Genomic DNA, 11,235 nt, shown 5'->3' with positions numbered 1-11,235 from the left:
AGGGAGATTACTGATGCCAAAACCAAGAGTGACCAATTGTTAAGACAACAAGAGTCACTGTGTACTTACTCCCCATGTGGGATCTGTCCTTAATGTGTTGTCCAATGTGAAGTAATGCTATAACTAGTACTAAAACAGTATTTTACACTTTGTGTTGCTGTGTGGTTGAAAACAGATGAAATCTTTACTTAATATATACCAAATCGATCTTCTGTATATAAAGATAATTGAAAATGAATCTTGATGTGAATGGAATGGGAGAGGGAGTGGGAGATGGGAGGGATGCGAGTGGGAGGGAAATTATAGGGGTGGAAAGCCATTGTAATCCACAAACGGTTCCTTCGGAAATTTATATTTACTAAATAAAAAAAAAAAACAACAAAATCCATTAGGCAAGAAAAAGATATTAAAGAGATACAAATTGGGAAGGAAGAACTCAAACTATCCCTCTTTGCAGATGATATGATTCTTTATCTAGGGGATCCAAAGAACTCTACTAAGAGACTATTGGAACTCATAGAAGAGTTTGGAAAAGTAGGAGAATATAAAATCTATGCACAAAAATCAATAGTCTTTGTATACACAGGCAATGCCATGGCTGAGAAAGAACTGCTAAGATCAATCCCATTCACAATAGCTACAAAAACATTCAATACCTTGGAATAAACTTAACCAAGGACGTTAAAGATCTCTATGATGAGAATTACAAAACCTTAAAGAAAGAAATAGAAGAGGATACCAAAAAATGGAAAAATCTTCCATGCTCATGGATTGGAAGAATCAATATCATCAAAATGTCCATTCTCCCAAAAGCAATTTATAGATTCAATGAGATACCAATCAAAATACCAAAAACATCCTTCTCAGATCTGGAAAAAAGATGCTGAGGTTCATATGGATACACAGGAGACCTCGAATAGATAAAACAATCTTGTACAACGAAAACAAAGCCGGAGGCATCACAATACTAGATTTCAGGATATACTACAGGGCAGTTGTAATCAAAACAGCATGGTACTGGTACAGAAACAGATGGATAGACCAATGGAACAGAATAGAAACACCAGAAATCAACCCAAACATCTACAGCCAACTTATATTTGATCAAGGATCTAAAACCAATTCCTGGAGTAAGGACAGTCTATTCAATAAATGGTGATGGGAAAACTGGATTTCAACATTCAGAAGCATGAAGCAAGACCCCTACCTTAAACCTTACATAAAAATCCACTCAACATGGATTAAAGATCTAAATCTATGATCCAACAGCATCAAGTTATTAGAGAACATCGGAGAAGATGTTCTCTGCAAGATATAGGCACAGGCAAAGACTTCTTGAAAAAGAGCCTGGAAGCACAGGCAGTCAAAGCCAAAATGAACAATTGGGATTGCATCAGATTGAGAAGTTTCTGTACTTCAAAAGAAACAGTCAGGAAAGTGAAGAGGCACCCAACAGCATGGGAAAAAATATTTGCACACTATGCAACAGATAAAGGGTTAATAACTAGAATCTACAAAGAGATCAAGAAACTCCACCACAAGAAAACAAACAAGCCACTTAAGAGATGGGCCAAGGACCTCAATAGACATTTTAAGAGGAAATCCAAATGGCCAACAGATATATGAAAAAATGTTCAGGATCACTAGCCATCTGGGAAAAATGCAAATCAAAACCACAATGAGGTTTCACCTCACCCCGGTGAGAATGGCTCACATTCAGAAATCTACCAACAACAGATGCTGGAGAGGATGTGGGGAAAAAGGGACACTAACCCACTGTTGGTGGGAATGCCAATTGGTAAAGCCACTGTGGAAGACAGTTTGGAGATACCTCAGCAACCTGAATATAACCCTACCATACAACCCAGCCACCCCACTCCTGGGAATTTACCCAAAGGAAATTAAATTGGCAAACAAAAAAGAGCTATATGCGCCTCCATGTTTATTGTAGCTCAATTCACAACAGCTAAGCCTGGAATCAACCTCAATGCCCATCAATGGAAGACTGGATAAAGAAATTATGGGATATGTACTCTATGGAATACTACACAATGGTAACAAAAAATGAAATCTGGTCACTTGCAACAAAATGAAAGAATCTGGAAATCATCATGCTGAGTGAAATAAGCCAGTCCCAAAGGGACAAATGTCATATGTTCTCCCTGATCACTCACAACTGAGAACCTAAAAGGAAAGCTGTTGAAAAGAAATGGACACTATGAGAAGCAATGACTTGATCATCCCTTGTCCTGACTGTCCAGGAACAACTTACTATTTTATTCCTTTTAGAATTTTTTTGTTCTGCTTTTACCATTGGTTGAACACTTTAATTAAACTTAAATGCCTAAGAATAATTGTGTGTTAACTGAACAGTGATCCCTGTTCAAAATAAGAGTGGGAATAAGAGGGAGGATATATACAGTTTGGCACAGGCTCACTCGGACTAACCCCTAATGGTAGAGTTAGAAATGTGTCAGGGGATTCCAATTTATCCCATCAAGGTGGCATGTACCAATGCCATCTCACTAGTCAAAGTGGTCTGTTTCAGTTCATAATTGATCATAATTATAGGATTAAGTGTCAAAGGGATGAAACAAGACTAGTGTCTGCTAATACTAACTGATATAATTAAAAAGGAGAGAATAATCCAATATGGGAAACCGGATACAGAGCAGACTCAGAATGGCAGATGTCCTAAACAGCACTCTGGCCTCAGAATCAGCCCTTAAGTCATTTGGATCCAGCTAAAAAGCCCATGAGATTATTTCAGTTATGGAAAGCCAAGACACTGGTGGCAAAAAAAAAAAAAAAAAATGACCTAGATAAAAAATCTCTGTGAGTGAGATCCCAGCGGAAAAAATGGGCTATCAAAGAAGGAGGTATCTTTCTCTGAAGGGAAAAGAGAACTTCCACTTCGACTATGACCTTGTCTAAATAATATCAGAGCTGGAGAACTCAAGAGCCTTCCATAGCCTTGGCAGCTCATGACATGAGCCTCGGGTAATTACTGATGCCATAAATAAGAGTGTCTATTAAATCAACAACAGTAGTCACTGTGCACTTACCCCCATGTAGGATCTCTGTCCTTAATGTGTTGTACTATGTGAATTAATGGTAAAACTAGTACTCAAACAGTGCTTTATACTTTGTGTTTCTATGTGGGTGCAAACTGTTGAAATCTTTACTTAGTGTATACTAAGTTGATCTGTATATAAAAAATTGAAAATGAATCTTGATGAAGAATGGGATGGGAGAGTGAGTGGGATATGGGATGGTTTGTGGGTGTGAGGGAGTTTATGGGGGGGGGGAAGCCCCTATAATACATAAGTTGAATTTTGGAAATTTATATTTATTATATAAAAGTTTTTAAAAAATGCACTAAAATAGATTAAATACCTAAATATATGACCCAATACCATCACATTACTAAAGAACATTGTGGGAACTCTGCAGGAAACTGGCATAGCAAAGACTTCTTGGAAAAAACCCCAGAAGCACAGACAAGCAAAGCCAAAATTGACAAATGGTATTACATCAAGCTGAGAAGATTCTGCACTGCAAAACAAACACTTATGAAAGTGAAGAGACAACTGACGAAATAGGAGAAAATATTTGCAAACTACACAACAGATAAAGGGTTAATCTCCAGAATCTATAAAGAGCTCAAATTCAACAACAATACAACAAGTAATTCAGTTAAGAAACAGGCCAAGGACTTAAACAGGCATTTTGCAGGAGAGGGATTTCAAATGACCAACAGATATATGAAAAAATGCTCATGATCATTAGCCATCAGGGAGATGCAAATAAAAACTGCAATGAGGTTTCACCTCACTCCAGTTGGAATAACTAATGCAGAAATCAATAAGCAACAAATGCTGGCAAAGATGGGACAGTGGGAGGGGAGGGTGTCACACTAATCCACTGTTGGTGGGAATGTAAACTGGTGCAGCTACTGGAAAGATAGTATGGAGACACCTCAGAAATCTGAAGATAGACCTACCATATGATACAGCTATCCCACTCCCAGGAATTTATCCAGACCAAAAGAAATCAGCTCATGAAAGAATTATCTGTGCCCCCATGTTCATTGTAGCATAGTTCATGATAGCTAAGATATGGAATCAACCCAGATGTCCATCAACAATTGACTGGATAAAGAAATTATGGTGTATATATACACTATATAGTACTACTTAGCTGTAGAGAAAAAAGTTGAATCCTGTCTTTTGCAACAAAATGGATGCAACTGGAAACCATGAATACTTAGTGAAATAAGCTAGTCCCAAAAAAGACAGATATCATGTTTTCCAAACCCAAGGTAACCAATAGAGTATTTAAAACATAAAGTGCTGGAGTGAAATAGACATTTTGAGATTCAATGTTTGTTTACAACCCTTATCTCTTCTGTTGAGGAACTTTTTTTTTTTCTTCATACTACTTGAACTTAGTTTAGGGTTAATTACATGATCATCAGGTCAACTGAAAATAGATCTTTGTAAAAATTAAGAGTGGGAATGGGAGAGGGAGGAGGAATAAAGGTTGGAGCATGGGTGGGAGAGAGGGTAGGATGAAAAGTAGCACTATATTCCTAAATTATATATATATATAATACATGAAACTTTTATAAGAAATACAATTTAAAAAAATAAGGCATTGACTTCAAGAAAAATAAAAGGAAACATGTTGGAGATAAAAGTCACAAGAGGGGAAATAATAGAAACTCAGCATTGTGGCTTGACTTGTTTATGACTGATGTTCATTCTGATTTAGTTCTAGGCTGTGCCATATCAGTTGATAAATATTTGACCATCACCTCTATTTTGACATAATGATTTAATCAAATATTTTAGTTGATAGTGATTTCTTCCTTTGTATACAACTTGAAAATTATGAACTTTTCAAATGCCAAATAAAATATAGTGAGTTTTAAAACCTTATCTGAATTAATAAAGACATAATCGATTTTTGGTTATTCTAATATTTTCATCTATTGAAATGCTTCAGGGTTGTTTAATGAAGTTCAAGTAACACTACATATTGGTTTAACAGAAACTCTGCCTGGTAGAGTTCCAGTTATTTGTAAAATGTCATTATTTGGTGCACTCTATTTTTATTACCCACATCTTACATTGTACACATGTGAATAAATGGATATAGAAGTAGAAATAGTAAAATTTAATATACTAGCTTTGCCTAAATTCATAAGTTTTTAAATTACAAATTTTTACAACTTCTTGGTACTTACCAGTATGTAAAGGAAAGATAAAGGATTAGTAATCTTTAATTAAATGATAGAAAATTGAGAAACTGCAAGTGTAAGCTTTCCTTCTTGAGTCTAGAAAAAACAATGCTTTTCCTGAGGAACTGGTTTAAGCAGAGAATCTGCCATTATTACAACAGGATAAATTGTAGATCTTGCAAGAGAATCAAAAGGGCTATTAGCTTTCAGAGAGATGTTAAAGGAAAAGGCTAGAAAACTCAATGTATTTGTACAGAAGAAAAAGACTGGGCACACTTATGTTAAGTCAGAGAGTGTTTGTAACAACAGAATTTGAGATTTTTCTGTTCAAAGCAAATGTTCTGTACTTAGGTAAATGGCTGCCTGTGAATCTCAATCTCAGCGTCCACTCACAAGAACAGTGTCAGGAAGAAATGTATTTTAAGGCATTCTGGGCACAGTCGTAACACATCACTGAGGCATAGCATTTTCTAGGTCTTACCAGCTTCCACAATGCTGGGACCATAAAGGGCAGTAAGTCAGGAATATAGACTTTCTGGTGTTGGCCAGCAGGGATGTTCTTCCTTCTTCCAGTACTTCATCAAAACTGGCATTGTTTCCAAGAAATAGAAACGTTTGAGAAGACAGAGAGGACTGACAATACAACGGGTTATCTCCCTTGTGGCAGTAATGAAAGCTATGTAGGAGAATTTAGAATTGACACACCATTCTTCCTTCTGCTCCTCAGACTGGATACTATCAATTGCCTTATTGTAGCTTTGTGTTAGCCAACTTGTCAAGAAGCAATCAATTGCCTTATCTTCAAGTTCTCTTATCCTTTCTTCTGCCTGTTCAAATCTGGGGGAGACTCACAATGCAGAATTTTGTTTGGTTCCTTTCTATAATTTTTCTCTGTTGATTTCTCACTTAGTTTATGTGTTGTTTTTGATTCCTTTAGCTTTGTGTTCATGGTGTTCTAAAGCTCATTGCGCATATTTAACTTTGTTGGTTTTAACTCTAACAGCTCCAATGTCTATGCATCCTTATATATGGTTTCCATCTAATGCCTTTCTCCCCGTGACCACAGAATACTTTCCTGTTTCTTTGTATACTTTATAAATTTTTTGTCCAGAACTTTTCTGTTGTTGAGTTGGAGGCATTATTTATATATTCCGAATATTAATTCCTTATCAAATATGATTTATAAATATATTCCCTCATTCTGAGCGGTGTCTCATCACTTTTCTTATAGTATCCATGTACAAAAGCTTTAAATTTTTATAAAGTCCAATATATCTTTTTTTGGTCGTCTGTGCTTTTATCATATACAACAAATTACCAACTCCAGGTGACGGAGTCGCGGTGCGAGTTTCTGCGGCCATGGCCTGCGCCGCCGCACGGTCCCCGGCCGAGCAGGACAGGTTCATCTGCATCTACCCCGCGTACCTGAACAACAAGAAGACCATCGCGGAGGGGAGGCGGATCCCGTCAGCAAGGCTGTTGAAAATCCTACAGCTACAGAAATTCAAGATGTGTGCTCAGCAGTTGGACTTAATGTGCTTCTGGAGAAAAATAAAATGTACTCTAGAGAATGGAATCGTGATGTTCAGTACAAAGGCAGAGTCCGGGTCCAGCTCAAACAGGAAGATGGCAGCCTTTGTCTCGTGCAGTTCCCATCACGTAAGTCAGTAATGCTGTATGTGGCAGAAATGATACCCAAACTGAAAACAAGGACACAAAAAGCAGGAGGCGGTGATCCAAGCCTTCAACAAGGAGAGGGAAGTAAAAAAGGAAAAGGAAAGAAGAAGAAGTGACCTGGTGTGAGCTTCCAGCACATGACGCCACTGAAAGGGCCACGAGTTGGAACCTTCTAATTTGAACCTGAGGGGAATAAGCTTTTTGCCCGCATCATTTAATGGAACTGTGAACATCAGTGCCTCCATCTTCATCATCAAACTTGACATTGAAATAAGCGTACGTTGGAAGTTTTTATCTAGTTTTTATGCAGTGTACAAGAAAGAATTTTTTGTCCTTCAATGAAAATTTTTTGTGGAAAGAAGAATATTTTTAAATGGACAGTGGACTGTACCATGAGTTACTTGAAATCCTATATTCCTTTGTCCTCTGTGTAAACGTGTTTCAGGAGGTTTAGTAAGATCTGAAATACATTTTGTTCATCTTTTTAAGTTAATGAATAAAATGTCAAACTGAAAAAAAAAAAAAATTACCAACTCCAGTGTCATGAGGACTTCCCGTATCTTTTCCTCTAAGAGTTATAGTTTTGATTCACATCTGTGTCTGATTTTATTTGAAGTAAATTTCTGTATGTAATATAAAAAGATAACTTCATTTTCTTTCATGTTGATATCCAGTTTTCCCAGCACCATTTGTTGAATGACTTTTCCCACTGCCATATTTTGAAATTGTTGTTGAAAATCAATTACAATGACTTATTTCTGGGTTTTATATTCCATCCCGTTTGTCTATGTTATCCCTTAGCTGATACTTCATTGTTTTGATTACTGTAGTTTTGTAGTCAGTTTTGAAATCATGAAATCCGAGTCCTTAAACTTTGCTCTTTTTAGGAGTATTTTGACTACTCAGTCTCTTGATTCTGTATGGATTTTAGCCTGAGTTTCACTATTTCTTGGAAGGAAAAAAAAGCCATTGGGAATTTTATATGCATTACATATAACTCTGTAGATCACTTTAGATAAAACTGACATTTTAGCAAAGTTGTCTTCCAGTCAGTAAATGTACAATTTAAATTTATTTCAACAAAGTTTTCTGATTTTCAGTATACTAGTCTTGCATTTTGTTGGTCAAATTTATTCTTTCAATACTATTTTAAATAGAATTGGCTTTTATTTCCCTTATGATTTGTTCATTGCTAGTATATTATGGGGTACTTCAAGAATTTGGTAGTACAACTTTTTGTATAATATTTAGGGTTTTCTACATAAAATATCTTGTCATCTATGAGCAGAAATATTTTTCTTCTCCAATTTGGATATCCTTTATTTCTGATCCTTGCCAATTTCTCTTGCTAGGATTTCCAATATGTCCAATCGAAGAGTGAAAGTGGATATTCTTGACTTATTTGTGATATTAGGAAAAAAACCTTTCATTCTCTGTGTTGAGTATGATGCTAGCTGTGGAGCTTTATAAAAAAGATTATGGCCTTGTGGCCCCTTCCCAGCACCCTTATCTAATTATCTGCCTGACAACGTTATTTACCCATGTGCAGTTGTCACTCAGTGCCTATTGCTTTGAACAAGGAGCTGTCTATTAAGTCAATTAAGAAAAAGCAAAGATACTTTATCTTCGGCTTCTTTTCCCATGTTCTTTTCTTTATATAGATCTAAATTTCTGGCCTGTATAGTTTTATTCTCCTTGAAGAGTTTAACAATTCTTGCAGAGCACATCTGCTGACAATGAATTTTCATTTTTATCTGAGGTAGTCTATTTCTTTCACTTTTAAAGAATAATTTCACTGGATATAGGATTTTATGTTGGTAGATTTTTAAAAACACTTTAAAAATTTCATCCTATTCTTTTTGGTAGCACAGCTTGTAAGTGAAAAGTCCAATAAAATTCTTATCCTTGCTACAAAGCTGTAGTATTTCATGCTTGGCCGGCTCCGTGGCTCACTTGGCTAGTCCTCCGCCTGCAGCGCCGGAATCCCATGTGGGTGCTGGGTTCTGGTCCCGGTTGCCCCTCTTACAGTCCAGCTCTCTGCTATCGCCCGGGAGTGCAATGGAGGATGGCCCAGGTGATTGGGCCCCTGCACCCGCGTGGGAGACCAGGAGGAGGGACCTGGCTCCTAGCTTTGGATCGGCACAGTGCAAGGCCGTTGCGGCCATTTGGGGGTGAACCAACGGAAGGAAGACCTTTCTGTCTCTCACTGTCTAAATCTACCTGTCAAGTAAAAAAAAAAAAAAAATGTCTTTGGTCTTCTGCAGTTTAAATATGGTGTGTCTGGGAGTAAATTTTTGGTGTTTAAACTGCTTGGTGTTCTTAGATTTTCATGGATATGGTTGTGTGTCTGGTTTTAACCCCAGAGAATTCTCAGCCATTATTTCTTCAACTATTTCTTCTGTTATTTTCTCTTGTTAGTCTTGTATTCTAGTTATGCATATTATACTTTTGAAATTGTCTCAGACTTCTTAAATAACTTGTTATATTTGGGTTTCCAGTTCCTTTCTCTTTTTGATTTTCAATTAGAAAGTTTTCTATTGACTTATCTTCAAGTTTATTTTTTCTTGCCCATGACAGAATTACTGATATATCCATTAAGGACATTATTTTTTTACAATATTTTTTATTCAACATTTTAAATTGAATCCTTAAGAATGAATCTATGCCACATTACCTATCTATTCTTGCATGCTGTCTTTTTCTATTAGATCCATTCACATATTAATCAGTTATTTTTATTTCTCATACAATTATGCTGAAACCCATGTCATGACTGATTCTTGTTCTGATGCTTCTTTGTCACTTTAGATTATGTTTCTTCTTGCCTTTAGTGTGCTGTACTAATTTCCTATGGCTGATGTAAAAATTATGACAAATTTGGTGGGTTAAAGCAACTAGAATGTATTCTCACAGATCTGGTGGCCAGAAGACTGACTTTGAGGTCTCTTTCCTAGGCACATCAGGAATGGCTCTATTCTTTGTGGCTTCCAGACTCTGGACTAGAAGTGATCTGCCCTAACTTCTGCCTCCATTTCCACATGGCCATCTCCTCTCTGCATCCTTCATATAAGGACCTTTCCTATTGGATTTAGGATCCTCGTAATCTATGGATATTTACTTTTTTCAAGATCCAAATATTATGGTAGATAGTAAAGATAGTAGCTATGACTCCCATGTCCCTTATTAGAGTGTCAGTCCAATCCTCAGTTCTGGTTCCTGACATCAGCTTCCAGTTAATGCAAACCCTGGGAGGTGGCAGTTGTGGCTCATGTGGTTGGGTTTCTGACATACAATCTAGATTAAGTTCCTAGCTCCTGGCTTTAGCCTCAGCCCAACCCCAGCTTTTGAGGTCAATTGGGGAATCAACCAGCAGATAGGAGCTATGCCTGTTTGTCTCTCTGCCTCCCAAAATTGTTTTAAAAATAAAGAATCTTAAAATCTCTTTCCCTAGAGAACAAGTATTTGTTTTGGAAAACACTCTGGGCATATTCAAAATGGTGACTTTCCTCCTCCCACTGCCATAAAGAGGAGAGCGTTTTTCTAATGTCTGTGAAAACTGGTTCCTGGAGGTAACACTTAGAATAGTGTGTTGCACTCCCCTAAGACTGCAACTTCAGGAGTTTACTCATGCTAGTCCATACTCAACTTCCAGAAACTTGTCACCACCATATGATTATTCATACTTTTTTCAGACCAAGATGAGTCCCTTTGCAGGCACAAACCCGAGGGTCAAAACATGAAACCATGCTCTTTTACAGAGCAAATTGTTACAATGTGGTCAAACAAGGAGTCACTAGCAATGTTCAAATCTGCTGCCGCTACCAGGGGATGGGGAAAGTTTCTATGGGTTAGGTAGTAGGTAGCTGGTGTGCAGAATAATGGGATGTGTACTGATTGGAGGGGTTTGAAGTCATGCCAATATACTGTTATGTTTTAAAAAGCTGTTCTAATAGATAAGAAACTTTAAAAAAATTAAACCTACTATTAAAGTATAAGACGGAGATCTGTAGCAAAGTAATGGGGAAATGATACTTGTGAGTTCAGGGCATCAGAAAGAAACATGAAAAGGAGAGCTCAAGTGGATAAGGGACACTGAGGACATGAACAGTTTCCAACAGTCGGCTTCTGTGGCAGTTAAGCAGACTTTGGCTGTGATGTTCTCTATTGTCTTTAGATTTCAGGGCTGGTTTACCCTATGACCTCAATTCTCTCCTGAAGCCAAGAAAAACTGTTTAATTTATTCAGTTTTTTCTCTCCTTGTGGAGGGAAAAGAGGATGTCTCCCAAGCTCATCTGGTGTCGGAACTATGACTGGAA

The 11,235-nt window shown here is 37.1% G+C and overlaps 1 pseudogene; it reads left to right on the top strand.

Annotated features, from left to right (window-relative positions):
* Window positions 1–6,568: 6,568 nt before the first annotated feature.
* On the top strand, window positions 6,569–7,445 carry LOC138847161 (signal recognition particle 19 kDa protein-like; annotated as a pseudogene).
* The last annotated feature ends 3,790 nt before the right edge of the window (window positions 7,446–11,235 follow it).

This window comes from Oryctolagus cuniculus, chromosome 1 (assembly GCF_051225735.1).
Source record: "Oryctolagus cuniculus isolate XC-2025 breed Fujian yellow rabbit chromosome 1, ASM5122573v1, whole genome shotgun sequence".
Classification (NCBI taxonomy): domain Eukaryota; kingdom Metazoa; phylum Chordata; class Mammalia; order Lagomorpha; family Leporidae; genus Oryctolagus; species Oryctolagus cuniculus.
This window is presented reverse-complemented; position numbering and strand designations above follow the sequence as displayed.